Source organism: Plectropomus leopardus, chromosome 17, assembly GCF_026936395.1.
Source record: "Plectropomus leopardus strain MGB_pleo_1.0 chromosome 17, ASM2693639v1, whole genome shotgun sequence".
NCBI lineage: Eukaryota > Metazoa > Chordata > Actinopteri > Perciformes > Serranidae > Plectropomus > Plectropomus leopardus.
Genome location: NC_142192.1, coordinates 2,106,161 through 2,121,368, shown reverse-complemented (window position 1 = coordinate 2,121,368; position 15,208 = coordinate 2,106,161). Strand labels below are relative to the sequence as shown.

Genomic DNA, 15,208 nt, shown 5'->3' with positions numbered 1-15,208 from the left:
GATCCATAAACATAGTGATAAAGTCCAGTGAGTGAGCTGGTGGATAGTAAACATTCATTATGATTATATCTTGTCCCTGTAAACTACTTTTAATTATAATAAAATTGCCATTTTAATCCCTAACACATTTATCCAACTTAAAGGGCAGGGTCCATTTAATGAGTATTGCTACACCACTGCTTCTAGTTGTGAGTGACGAGAAAAATACTTGTCCATACATTCCCTGCTGTAACTTTAAATTCTCTGTGTCATTAAGGTGGGTTTCTTGCATGAGTACAATGTCTATATTTGCTCTTTTCAAAAAGGTAAGCACTTAAAATGACATTAGAACCAGAACCAGAACAGAACACATTTAGATCAAACACTAATTTAAATTGGGAAAAATCCCTGCTAAACGTGCCGACAGCTCACCCAAGCGCTATTTACGCCCATCTACATAGAAACAACACAGGCCCCACCTCACATACAGAGACATAACAGTAGTCCGCATGGTGAGGTGCAATAAAGAAAAATAAAATACAGTGGTGAATGATATGAACGTGCAAGTACTCATTTGACTTAAGTTGTACTGAACATTATGGATACACATATATATAAAATAAAGGCACTTTCCTTTTTCTTTTCGGCGTTTGTGCTGAGTCAGTAATCCAGAGTTTAAACAAGAGAGTCCACAAACGCTGCCGCTTCCTCCAGTGAATCAAACCTCTTTCCTGTTGACCGTAACCCTGAATATGGCCAGGTTCATCTTCTTCAGCTGCCCCTTCACATCATCAAAGGCCTTACATTTCCTGGCCACTGTCGCCAAATAGTTGTTGAAGAAATAAGTCTTTGGTTCCGTGCGTGCAGGTGGGTCCAGTTCCACACCGAGACGACGGGCTGCATTCATGATGCACTGCTTGTCGCTGAAGTTGTGAAACTTTATGATGATCGGCCTGGATTGTTGATTGGGGCCGGACTTTGGTGCTGAGGAGCGGTGCTCACGGTCCAGGTTGGTTGTCATTTTAAAATAATCAGGTATCCACTTCTCCATAAAACTCACAGGGTCTGTTCCCTCAGTACCTTCCGCTAACCTGACCACACGTACATTACACCTGCACCCACGATTATCCAGGTCATCAGTGTGCTCCAGCATTCACCTCACTTGTTTCTCCAGACTTGTCGTTTTAGCCTGTAATGACTCCGTCGTGGTCTCCACACTAAATCCTGCTCTCTGCCTCTCTGACTCAGGTTCCGAGCGCCTGTACTTGTGTCGACTGTTCCCTTATAGCCACAAGCACCAAGACAATTTTAGCATTGATAACTTTTGTGATATTCTCCGTAACATCGTCCATTGCTTGGAGAATAACTGGGTTAGCACTGCAGCTAGCATCCTCACATTCGGCTTCATTTACAGTGTTAGCTTCCGTAGTGTTAGCCTCTGCAGCCTGCTCGATAGACTTTGGTGGTTTCTTCTTAGTTTTTACCATATTATCAGGTATTTTGAAGAAGTAATTGTCAAGAGACATTATAAACTCACTCCCACTGTAAAAATGACACTTTCACCATGCAAATACGTAAAATAGTCCGATTACTGATATATACCTCAGGAGCTCAGTGAAGCACAGTATTCCCTCTACGCTGCCATCTTGATTCCCCCCTTATAATTCATTCATTCATTCTCAGACTTGGCTTAGGAACAGGAGGGTCTCCAGGTCAAGTCTTTATCTGGGCAAGTATGGAGCTTGAACTGGTAGCTTGAGAGGTGCTAATTTGCCTCTTGGGCACTGTCCAGAAACCCCAAACTGCTCGGGGCATGTGTGTGTATATGAAAAACTGAATTTCCCCTTGGGGATGAATAAAGTATATTTTCTTCTTCTTCTTCTTGTGTATTATTGTGCCTGCTATTTTGATCAATCAATGGTATTTGAACAAACTGTTCATGATAAACAGCAGATCCATATGACTTGGCAGCCAAAGGCTGGATTTCAGATAGGCTACACTCCTCTGATTCCACCTGTGATGATGAGTTCAGCTGTCTTCAGGAGAACTAACTCAGCCTGTTAAAGGCTTGTATAATGTCTGACAAATGTCACAAAGTAGCCCTGGTGATGTCATCAGGGTTATCTTAAGAAAAAGAAACTTGACAGTTTTCAATGCAAAACCTGCATTAAAAACTGTCAATACTATTATGTGAAGTATAAGACCCAGTGTTTTTGGAGACTGACCATATATGATCTTCACCGTTCTTTTTAAACATATGAGCTTTACGTCAACATACTTCATGTTAGTGAAATTCTATACTGCAAATGTATCTCTGCTATGTTTGGTGTCAATATTTGGCCTTTTCTTACAGAACTGCATATTGACCAGGCGTTGTATCCATACCTGATTTTAATAGTTACAAAGCTTTTTGTTTGATTACATTTTGTATAACTGATCGATACTTTATTGATGGTAAGTAAAAAAGCGCTGAACCTGAACTGACTGTAAAATGAGACGTGATCCCACCGCAGCAAAGCATGCTGGAATATATTGATGTGATTAAGATGACAATCAGGCCATGTGATCCCTGTGATGACAAAAAGGAATAGGATGATGATTACTAAATAATGATGATGATGCTGACAACAGTCATGTTATCAGTTCTGATGCTACTGTCAGTATAGATGCAGATACTTTCTGAGCTTACAGCTGACAGGCCAATACATTTTTTTCGATTCAGACACTGTGACATGCTGATATGACCTTTAGGGGAAACAAACATCTCTCAGTGGGTGGAAGCTTTTCAGCAGATTGGCGTTATATCACATGCAATGAGAAAAAGGCTAAATATATAGAATGACAGTTCTGGGGCAAAAACCTGCTGTGTTTTACATTAAAATGGTTTTGGATTACCTGGTGGATTAATAGCCATAGCCAACATCATATGCCACATACCAGCGGTGTACGGCATCTAAATCTGGTAAATTGAAGGTTAATCAGAGATGTAGCACTGAGTGCATTTACATGGACATGAACAACCCATTTATGATCGGGTTTCTGGAGTATTCTGTTTATGTGTTTGAGCATGTAAACAGCATATTCTGTTTATGAGAAACACGATTATGTTAGCTGTAGTGCTATGAATGAAACTTGGATGTATCAGCCCATTTTCATTCTTAACTCGTAACATAGTGTTGCTCATTGCTTTTGGAATAAGTTTGTGACACCAAAAGGCACCTTTCACATGAAACACAGCAGGAAAGCGTCAGTTTCAAACACTACTAGCAAGTCTTGAAATAAGGAGCGCAAGGGTGGGCAGTCGGGAAGGGTGGTGGATGGGTCCCACAAACGACTTCCATGTCTTTGCAAAAAAAAACCCCATTTAGACATGTACAAATATTTAATATTCAGAGACTAAATATCAGTAGTTTCTAATGAATTTAACCAGTGGACAGTCTAAACCAGAGATATTTGACTTTCTTTCCTAGGGGCCAATTTTTCCAAAATGACAGGAGGCCACGGGCCAGTTTCAGCAGCCTCATACATGTTGCTATGATTTTAGGACATTTCTGGGATTTTAAGTCGTCTGTATGATTTTAGAACAATTCAGGGAAAACTAGATCTTGAAATCTTTTGCATGACATTGAAAATTGATGCCACAAAATATGTTCTACTCTTCAGATAAAAATGTTGCTATTTTCTTTGCAAAGCTCCAAAGCTTTACTTGAACCTAAATTCTTATCTCACAATCCCCATCACTGTTTCTCCTTGGCCACCTTCATCCCTCCTCCTCTTCCCATTTTCTGTTTCCTAGTCTCTGCTCCTCTGCCTCTCCATCATCCGTCACTCCTGCTGGAGCCACTGTCCCCCAACCTGCCTGCCTGTGCTGGTACAGCCCCCTCGCTCTGCCTCTGTCAGTGTATTTTGCCCTTATAAGGAGAGAGCTCAGGCAGACTGTACTAACCGCGTGAGCTTAGCGGGGGTGTTGCAGGGGCAGGGAGCCACAGCAACTGTAACAGCAGGGTGAGATGGGAGGAGGATGGAGGAGATTGGATGGAGGGGTGTCGAGCTACCACACTTCTGTCAATGACTCCACATAAGACAACAGAAATAGGCACCGGGGAGGAGGAGGTGGGGTGAGGGAGCAGAGGGAATCGGAGACTGGGTGGTGAGGAGAGGCAGGTGGATGTGTCTGAGAGTGCGTCAATGTCAGGTTGAGGTAATGTTACTCAGAGCCAGAACGCTTCCCAGAGACATTTACCTTCCATGTCAAAAGCCAAAGTCTCCACACTGATAAAATACATTGACACAGCTCTCATTCTCTCCATCCTGACGCTGTGAGGAGCGTCTGCATGCTGCCAGCTCACCAGCTGCCCACATACTCATCGATATGGAAGTGTAACATTTAGCTGGTGAGAGTCATGGAGGGAGAGTGTGGGCTTCAGTGTGGACGTCTGTGGTGCAACGTGACTGGTCCAGGCTTCAGATGTTCTGTCCTCTGATGAGAGGAATAAGACGCCCTTTGACTGGCTGAGCCTAGTAATACAAAATAACTGGTCTGACATTGTTGAGCATGTTCCTACTGATTATCTTTTAAAGAGTAGGCTGTGCAGCTTTAGCACCACACTCCAAAACCACTTTCAAACTCATGATGGACAGTTTGAAGAAAAAAAAAGATCAAAATTGATGCAGCAAAGTCAGAAATAACAACTTTTTTATTCCACTCATTCTTCTTCTTTGACAAATCCTAGTGCCTATATTACCCACAATGCAACTCGAACACCAACAGCTTCTCGGAAATATTGTATTCACGAGTTACATGCACATGAATGGCCCTTCAAAGTTATTATTATGAGTGGGAAATTCTATTCTATTAGCTGTAGCAAGCCAGCAAACTTTTAACTATGAATCATGCCAGGCGAGTATACTAAAACATAAATAACAATTTTTGATCACATGAAAGTATAATATGATATTACAGTTTTTTCCAATTGCTAACACACTAAATTGACATGCATAGCACAATTATTTAAACTAACACACAGAGCAAAACCTCTTCTCAAGTCTCCAAAACTCTAAACACATTTTTTGCTTTACACACATTTTGCAATTCAAAATGGCACTTTTTAAATGCGCTGAACACGGTTCTCTGCATAAGACACAACAATCTGACATAAAGTCACATGTTTGCCGTTTCGAAACACTGCCATTCAAAGTTACACTACATGAGCTAATTGGCCAATATATGTGCCACCTGGCCAAACACCTCAATGGTGAATTGTTACCACTTCAATCAGGAAGTAAGCACAATAAAAAGACCACAGGTGAGCACCTTTTTTTTTTTTTACAACAACAATGGAAGACATTGCAGAGAGAGGAAGAGGGAGGGTGAGAATGAGAGGGGGAGGAAGAGTGAGAGGTAGGGGTAGATCTGGTAGAGGAGTTTTCAAATGAAATCAGAGCAACCTTAGTTGATCATGTCATCAACCACGGGCTGACAATGTGAGGGGCTGGACAGACAGTGTAGCCCAACTTGAGCCGTTTTACTGTTACCTCTGTCATCCGGACATATGGACTGGAGTACAGGTATGTAACCAAAATTTCTTTCACACTATGTAGTACCCCCCATGTCATAGTGTATCAGCTGGGTGACACCTGTTTACTTCATGAATGGCTGATGTCATATACTAACTGTACAAGTTTCCTGTACAATTTACTCTACTGTGGGGGAAAAATCTTAAGGCTGCATTGTCTAAGCCTTATTTTTATTTTTTTTTTTTTGGGACTGAGAGATGCAACCATGGTGGAGGAAGGGGTCAAATGTTCACCGGGGTACAGGAAGCTGCCATTGTAAACTTGGTTTTGGAAAATAATGATATCAGATTACGAGAAATTCAAAGCTACATCATCTAAGACAACACCATATTCAACAACATTCAACGAGTCAGTCTGTCCACATTGGCTCGCATTCTCAAACGAAACCAAATCAGAATGAAACAACTTTATAAGGTGCCTTTTAAGAGAACCTCTCAAAGAAACAAAGAGCTCAGACGAGCATATGTTGACTGCAGTACACTACATGCAACATTGTTTCCCAGTGTACTGGATAACACCATATTGACTGATTTTTGTTCTTTGGGTGGGTTCAACCTAGCAAAGACCAGAAGAAGGGGAAGAAACGTCATTGGCCACAGAGCCATTATAGATGTTCCTGGCCAATGTGGTGGGAACATCACAATGTGCGCTGCCAAATCCAATACGCATGAGCTTTCATCGTGCAGCCCCGGTCCAAAACTGGTTTGCTGACCACCCACCATTTCTCGTGCAATACCTCCCACCATACTCACCATTTCTGAACCCCATAGAAGAGTTCTTTTCGGCATGGCGGTGGAAGGTATATGTCCAGCAGCCCTTTGTGTGCATGCCTCTTGTGCAGGCTATGGAAGAGGCATGTGATGAAATTGATGTGGGTACGATTCAGGGATGGATAAGGCACACTTCTTCCCTCAATGTCTGGCAAGGGAAGATATTGTGAGGTTGTGTGTGATTTTGTGAATTGTGTTAAGTATTTTGATAAAATCAGCCTGGTTTGCAAAATTGTGTTTTAGCAATTGGAAAAAAACTGTAATGTTAACTGCTGTCCATGTGGAGTGACTTACATTAAATATAAAAATATGAAATAAAAAATAAATAAAAATAAAATAGTATATAAAAATATACATAAACTGGAAACAGCTATCAACCTCTTGTTTAAATGCTTTCAGCATTAAAATGCAATCCATCTTCCACAGCAAAGTGGGAGGAACGACTTCCCAGCTCAGAAACTACGACCCTCTGACATCACATGAATGCAACATTAAACTAGCAGAATCAGAATCAGAAAAGATTTATTGCCAGGTATAGTTAACACAATACGAGGAATTTGTTCTGGTGGTTTGGTGCAACATAAATATAGAAAAAAAAGAAAACAGATAAAATAGAAGATACAAATATAAAATATAAAATATAAAATATAACAATATAAAAGGTGCAAGTCTAGTATTGATATTTACATTGAAATTCACATTTATACAGGTAGCAGTGACCCCGATTACCAGAATAAAGCTTGGCATTTTAAGTTTCAGCAAACCACAGATATGTTACATTTGTATCTCATTATGTAGCCTATATGCTGAAACTTTAAGTTTCAACAACGCTGTGTGTGGTCATCTTTGACTGTGGGTGTCAAAGCGATGAACTGCTCGTTTTTACATTTGTTTCTAAAATATATATTTATATAATATATATATATATATATATATATATATATATATATATATATATATATATAGAGAGAGAGAGAGAGGGAATAACACCTTTTCTTCCTTTATAAGAACAACTGATGAGCAATAACACACATCCCTCCTCAATTCATTACACTCAGGCTGTTTGAACCTCTCCTGCTCTTATATGACCTGTAGCCTCTGGCTATTGCTATCTAAATGTAGGCACTCAGTATTTCTGTGTAACTAACTTTACTGATTGAGTTCACTGACTCAGGGCTAATTCATTGTTTCCAAGAGGGCCCCTTTGGTCCATGTAACTTGAATCTTGTTATCCACCCATGCCGGTGTCTGCAAACTGCTCAATTTTGTGACAGTGCAGACTGTAAGCTTTAAGAAATACTTTGCCAATTTTCAACTAGCTTTGTATCAGAATCAGAAATACTCTATTGATCACCAGGGGGAAATTGTGTTTCGTTACAGTCGCTCTGATGCAAGCATAGAGAATTATAGCAAGTAGACATAAGTGCCAGCACAAGTATCCAAAAATATAAAATAGAAATACAGTGATGGGGAAAACATAGGCAAAAGTATGTAATTTTTTACAAATAAAAGTATGTATAATATGCTGAGTATGTAAGTGTGTAAAAATATAAATGTAAAGAAATACAGTTAAAGGCAATAAGCCCTTGTATGTGAATATTGGGTTAAGTTATTATATGGATAATGTGCTGAGTGTGTAATGTGTGTAAAATATAAAGCTGCCTTATGCTACAATGCAATGTATAAAACTAGTATGCAAGTTAAAAATGTAAAAATATAAAAGTATGTGTGATGCTACAATAAACACCAGGGATATACATAAGTGAGAACAACAATAAAAATGAATATGTACAATATGTGTCACATGTTAAATATAGCCTACATTCAAAAGGAAGAATATTGTACATTTAAATAACTGCATAGAGGATGCTACCAATATATTGCTGTTAAGACAGTGATATAAAGAACTATTGCACCTGATAAACCCTATTGCACATCTGAAGTATAATAAATATAAAAACAATGTGGTTAGTATGTGTGACATAAAATGTTTTCAGAAACATATTTTAGCGCCCTGTTTGGCTGTAATAGTGGGAGTTTGTGAACAGGAGGTGGACGCCATACTGCTTCCTACAAAGTGAAAATGGGTCTGAAGAAAATGGAGAAAACTGAAATCGGGGCGCCCAGTAACTCACTCAGAAGTGCAGACACCCTATGTACAAAGGCCTATGTCCTCACCGCAGCAAGTGCAGGTTTAATTCCAACCTGCCACCCTTCCCTGCATGTCATTCCCTCTCGTACCTTTCACATTAACAGCTGTCCTATCACATTAAGACAAAAGCCAAAAAAATTATTTACGAAAAAACAAAGCAGGAGATAAGACAGTAAAACTAAGCAGTGCTGATCAAATATAAACCAATATTCTGTTAATACTGAATGTTGTTATTTCTCTCCTCAAATGCTTTCAGAAACATGTTTTAGCATGATGTCATCCACCAGCAGGAGCGTTTATTAGTCTGGTATGGTGCAGTGCATTCCTGTAGTTGTAGGTTTTCTGTCTCTTGAGCATAAATGTCCTTTCCCTGTTTTCTCTGGTCAAGCAGCACCAATTTCATAAGTATTTGCGTCTTTTTACTGAGTGCATAAAAAAAAGCATCAAAATAGAGCTTGATAATCAAAAAGGAGAACTGGCATATCCATCTGGTGTGGCTCCCCTGTGCCACCAGCCCCTTTACAGTGCAGGCCCCAGTGCACTCCAGACCCAACAGCACCTTCTCAGTTTCACTTTCAACTGACGTTTACTACTGAAGGTTGAAACGGACACCCACATGTACTATCAAAGAACAGGGGGCACATTTAAGTGACCTCTTCTATGCACACGTTTACTGTGGAAGAGTGTCAGAGTCTTTAATGATACTTCTTTTCTTGTGCCACTGTTACACTTTACAGTCTGGCATTTAACATTTCTTCTCACTTGTCAATTGTGACCACAGTACTGACGTTGAGCAAAAGTTACATCGTCTCACTTTAATGTACATGAATTTGACAGAGGCAGATGGCCGCCCACCATGCAGTCTGCTTCCTTGCCACTGTTACACAATGTGCTCGCTCTTGGTGGGAATTTGTTCGAATTGTTGGATCTCTGTAAATATAAAGACCTAGACATATGAAAAGTGTCCTGAGATAACTTTCGTTGTGATTTAGTGTTATGTAAATAAAAATGTACTTGAATTGACGAACCCATTAAAAACAGCGTGTTCCATCACACCATCCACTGTTGTAATCCAAGCACGTGTAAATATATGGTGCTGAAACAAGACATTTCAGTATAAAAGTCTCCTGAAATAAGTGTCCTCAGCTTTGATTTTCTCACCCCAAGTTCCTCTTACTGTGTTTCACCTTAATGCTACTGGTGCACTTTACCTTTTCTCATAATTCATAAAGGCAGCCATTATAAAGACCAAACTCATCTGAGGACTCACACACCACAGGCAGCCTCTGCCATTCATGCAATGGCAAGCAGGATGGGACAAGTGACCTAAAAAATAATAGACACTGTATAAATAATCCAAGGAGCTGGTTGGCAATAATGCGCAGGTATTAATATTTCAGCTCAAAAGAACCTCCATGCCTGTCTGCACTTCCATATATTGCAGGCTGGGTGCCCAAAAGACAACTTGTCCTCTTTTTCACCTCCTAATCAATATGGACAGTCAAATGCTTTCAGTTTAACAGCTGATATGATGTCTTACAGTTTTCAGATAAAGAGCATAACACAGACACTTCTGTGCATTTAAACAGGGGTGTTACTAGGCTTTTGATATTTATTGCTGGATTTATTATCTCTTTTGTTATATATATATATGCTTTTTTTGTGTACTCTGGCACCTTATTTATTATGAAAAACTTTTTTCTTTTTTAACTTTACTTATGAATTTTGCTGTTAAGAATATTAGCAGTTGTTAATAATTAGTATTGAGTAGACACAGAATATTTTACAACTGCTATCATCAAAAATGTATTAACTAGAGTTAAAAATAGTCTGTATTTGTGTTAAAAGTGGGAAAATCGACATACATATGCTAAGTATAGGTTTGGACAGAAAAACAGATTATTACATCAAGGGCTTTTTATCATTATTAGGGACTGGTCATTAATTATGACATAGGAGGGAATGGTGCAAAAATAAAAAAATCTATAAAATAAAAATTATTTTTTAAGCACTGAGGAGCAACTGAGTTTTCCATTTTGGTTAAGTGGAGGGGGGTCCAACTTTAAATAGCTGTATCTTGTATTCATTTGACAACTGATTTTTAAAAGCAAAGCTTTTTTTTCCTTTAACATTTTGGGTGATTTTTAAAAAAAAAACTTTTGTTTTGGGTTTTTTTCTTTACCTTTACAATTTTTTGGTAACTTATGCCTTTTTATTTTTCTTTTATAACTATTGAGGATTTTCAAAGTAACATGCCTTCCAAAAACTGCGTGCCAGCCAAAATGACACCACTGATTATATACAGAAACTGTAAAAACTAAACTATTGTTCAGTTTTCACATTTCCGATGGCCCTTGAGTACATCATGTGGGACAAACACTTCCTTCCAACTTTCCTCTGAGTCACTCAGGGAGGCTCAAGAAAAAATATTTACAGGTTCTGGGAGAAAAAACAAATCAATACAATAAAAAACCACCCCCTCCTTTGATAAATAAAGAACAGTCCCTTAGACCTATTCTTTTTTTAAAGGTATTTATGAACCAGGTTAACAAGTGGCTTAGTGATCATTAATTTACGTTGAGGTACTACAGTAAGACACTGTATACTCAGTTTCTCTGGAGGGAAACTTTCTGTAGAGGCTTATGCAAATGGACTTACTCACCATCATGGCTCAGTATCCTTGGATACCACTTATTTATTCATTTTGGTCTCCACTGCAGACCGTTTCTTAGAGCAGGTGATGATCATGTGTCTCAGCCGGGGTCTGCAGTATCTGCTGTTCAATCTGAAGCACACACACAGAAGACACTGGTGTGAGTCTACGCTGTAACAGCATACTAAATTGAATTTCACGGTGTGGTGAGATGTGAACAATTTATCAGCTGGCCTGAGCTCAGCAAGACCTCACATCAAAGCTGATGTTTATTCACAGATAAGAGGCAAAGCTCGCTGCCCTCTCTCCTCTTTTAAAGAGAACATCTGGTCCCGTGCACATTTGAGCCAGTAGGGGCAGTGATACTTGCTACAACTGTGTGAAACTGGAGGATTTGATTGTTTGAAAGTCTTCCAGATTCTGAGTTGATTCTGATTGAGTTAATAAACAATCTCAGTCTGTGCTGGAGGCCATTTCAAAAGAAAAATTAAAACATTTATTGATATCAGTAGGACAAGACGATGAGTGGGGCCACACAGTCAGTACTACCTGCAGAAAGCTCAGGCCATCATCAAAACCAGCAGATGTCACCATAATGTGCTGCTGAATATACTGGCCCTGAGGGCAACACTCCAACATTTCAGAAAACACTATAACATTTTAGAAAACACTTCAACATTTCAGAAAACATTACATTTCAGAAAACGATCCAACATTTCCCAACTTCCCCAAACAGAACAAACATTGTGTTCTGAAATGTTATTTTGTTTTGTCAAATGCGGTGTCATTTTACATTTTGTTTTTGGGAAATGTAATGTTTTTGGGAATGTTACTTTGTTTTCTGAAATGTGTTTATTTGGGAAATGTATTGTTTTGGGAAATGTTGCTTTGTTTTCTGAAATGTTGTAGTGTTTTGACCCTCAGGGCCACCATAGCTGAGGCTTCAGGTGTCAGGATTCATCCTCAGGACAGATTCACTCAGCAAACAGAGTAAACCTGCTGTCTTCTATCCACATCAAAATATTTGTTTACCTGACTGAGGTGGGAGGCTCACTCCACTTTTTAGGAGCCAGGTACTGTTCATACAATCTCATAACAGGTCTCACACCAGCTTTATAATAACCTCCAACTCAGTGAGCGTCAGTGACTCATGAAAAACTGTGTGACGTTGGTTCTCCTCCACTCCTCAGCCTCTGGTCCCAGCAGGGGTTCAATAGAAATGAAGTGTTGCTCCTGCTCTGCCTCTCCTTTCTGTATCTTTCATCTCCCTTTCATCTTTGTGGCGCTCAGTTGCCAGATAACAGGAGGGTGTCAAACACTGCAGCACCACTTCCACCACTAGGTTTCTCTGCATCTCTTCCTGGCACAGGTGCATTCTGGTGTATGGAGTCCACTCAGCCTTATTTCTTTGAATGTGTGCCTAAAGCAGGGATACTCAACGTGCTTTGCTTGGGGCCCAAAAGGACAAGAAGCCAGATGTCAGTCACAGCAACCCCATACTTGTTTCTAGGATTTTAGGATATAGCTAGGATTTTAGGACATTTCAGGATTTTAGGGCATTTCTAGGATTTTAGGATGTCTGTAGGATTTTAGGACAAGCCTACAATTTCAGGATGTTCTAGAATTTTAGGACCTTTCTTGAACTTTTCTATGATTTCAGGGCATTTCTAGGATTTTAGGATGTTGTTAGGATTTAAAGGCATTTCAAGGATTTTTGGATGCTTCTAGGACTTTAGGGCATTTCTAGAATTTTTGGACATTTCGAGGATTTTAGGATGTTTCTATTATTTTCATCTCAAGAATTTTTGGATGTTTTAGGGATTTTAGAACATTAGGGACCACTGTTGGGGTTTGTGGGGGGATCCTCCACTGGCACATTTTTTTATGAACAAGCTCTTTTGTGTGCTGTTTTTATTAGATAAATGTTGGGTGGCCACCTGGCACCCTATCTGGGGCCACATTGGGCCCATGGGCCTAAAGTTGGGTATCAATGGCCTAGAGAGTAAAGTGTTAAAATATGTATGTATGCAGAGGCTGAAATATATATATGTTTTTATCCCACAGGCACATGGTTTTTAATCTACATTAGCCTGCAAGATCATGTGGAAGTTGAGGTAAAAGCAGACTACATCTCATGTTTGCATGTGATCACAGGCTGCTGATCTGAAGTCTGCTCAGTAATGCTGGACAGTGTTTGGTGATGTGAAAGTAGCAGTCAGAAGATCCACCTCTCAGACACAACAACAGAAAAAGGAAGAGCCATATTTATTGTTAGACATTATACCCTTTGTTTGCTTTTCATTTAGCCTGAGCAGACAGCACAGAGTGGAGTGAAGCTCAGCCTCAGTTATCAGCAATACATGCAAAGCTTTGTTACATCTCAACCAAATGAATTGGCAAATTGAAGCCATTGGCCATTACTGATGACCATTCAGCTTTTTCTCTTTTTTTTAAATGAATTTGAATTCATTATTCATTTGCAGATACCTGTTTAAAGATTAGCCACAGAGCACACAGCGGAGGAGATAATTTGGACCAGATATCTGCTGACTACACCAAATCCCCTGAAACACCAGATCCCCCGAATTATTCGTTAGCCAAAGGGTTCGGAGACTAGCATTGTGCTGGTGAAGGGTTGGTGACAGACATACCTCTATGGTGCATATATATATATTTTTAAAGGCAAACAAACATTATTTCTTGCCAAATCAGTGTAGTTTTACTCCAGAGATAGAAACCTACAACTACCAGAATGCACTGTGCTCACTGGACCAATAAACGCTCCCACTGGCAGATGTCATTTACACACACTGCCCACGTTGTCATAATAAAACTGATTAAATATCGGGGAAAAAAATCCCTTTAACTTTGTCACATTCAGAAAAGGAGTGTCTTCTTGAGCTAATTTGACCCAAAACCTGTTCAATTATTAATAACGTCCGCAGTGGGAAGAGTTCATCAACTGGACTCCTGGACTCTGTCCCTAAATACACTCCTGTAACCTGATTATAAACGGGCACCGGGTCTTCCTAACCTGATTCTGCCTGAAATTTGGCTGTAATGCAAACTGTGGTCGAGTAATGTATGGCAGCATGTGGCCTTCAGCTCTGACAATGTTTAAGTCCCCCAGGCTGCCATCAGCACTGGTCTGTGGACAAGACCGCCACACAATAGACACTCTGTCCTTCCCCTCAAACACTCACTCACTCGCTCTCTCTCTCTCTCTCTCTCTCTCTCTCTCACACACACACACACACATACACACACACACATAGACAGATTGACAATTAAGCCATGGCTCATTTAACCATGCCCTTTCGTCCTGGCTGCAACTCTGAAATAAGGGCTCCTAATGGGAGTTTTCATATTTCATATAGTTTTCATACTAAATTCTTACTGAGGGACAAGATCTAAGAGGAAAGGGCCAACACACACACACACACACAGAACAGTTACTTAACCCTTTAAAAATTAGAGCTGCATTGGCATCAGCTTTCTTCATCAGTGCTGCTTTAAGACGCCTTTCACAAGTATTTATTACAAGGAGCAACTTGTTAAGAAATGTTCCAAGAACTGCTAGAAATTAGTAGATTTAGATAATTATCTTAATTATCTCCAGATTTAAAGATTTAAAATATGATAGAAAATTATTCCAATGTTTCAAGCACAGTATCCATGTCATTTGTTTGTTTTACTTTTTTCTTGTCTTCAAATGTTAATTTTTGGGTCATTTCTTCTTTTATTGCTCAATTCCTTTTTTCCATTTTTTTTAAAGAAATAAACCCTTTAAAACCTAACCAAAATAGCTTGATTTCTTTCAAAACATGGAAAATGGCAGTAAACAATGAAAAAACAAATTGCCCAAAAAATTAGCAAGAAATTAGTAAACAAAAAAAAGTACAGGATAATTACTTGAAAATTTGTCAAATAAAAATAAAAATAAGGTTAAAAAAATTGAAATGACCTTGGAAAAGTGCCTAAAAATAATATGTTTGTAAAATATTTTTAAATATGTAATTATGGTAATTATAAATGCAGTTCTCTCCAAGCTTTTTTCTTTTTTTCTGTGGCATTTTT

At 39.2% G+C, this 15,208-nt stretch overlaps 1 pseudogene; it reads left to right on the top strand.

Moving 5' to 3' along the window:
* The first annotated feature begins 2,991 nt into the window (after positions 1-2,991).
* On the top strand, positions 2,992-6,496 carry LOC148186570 (uncharacterized; annotated as a pseudogene).
* Positions 6,497-15,208: the final 8,712 nt, after the last annotated feature.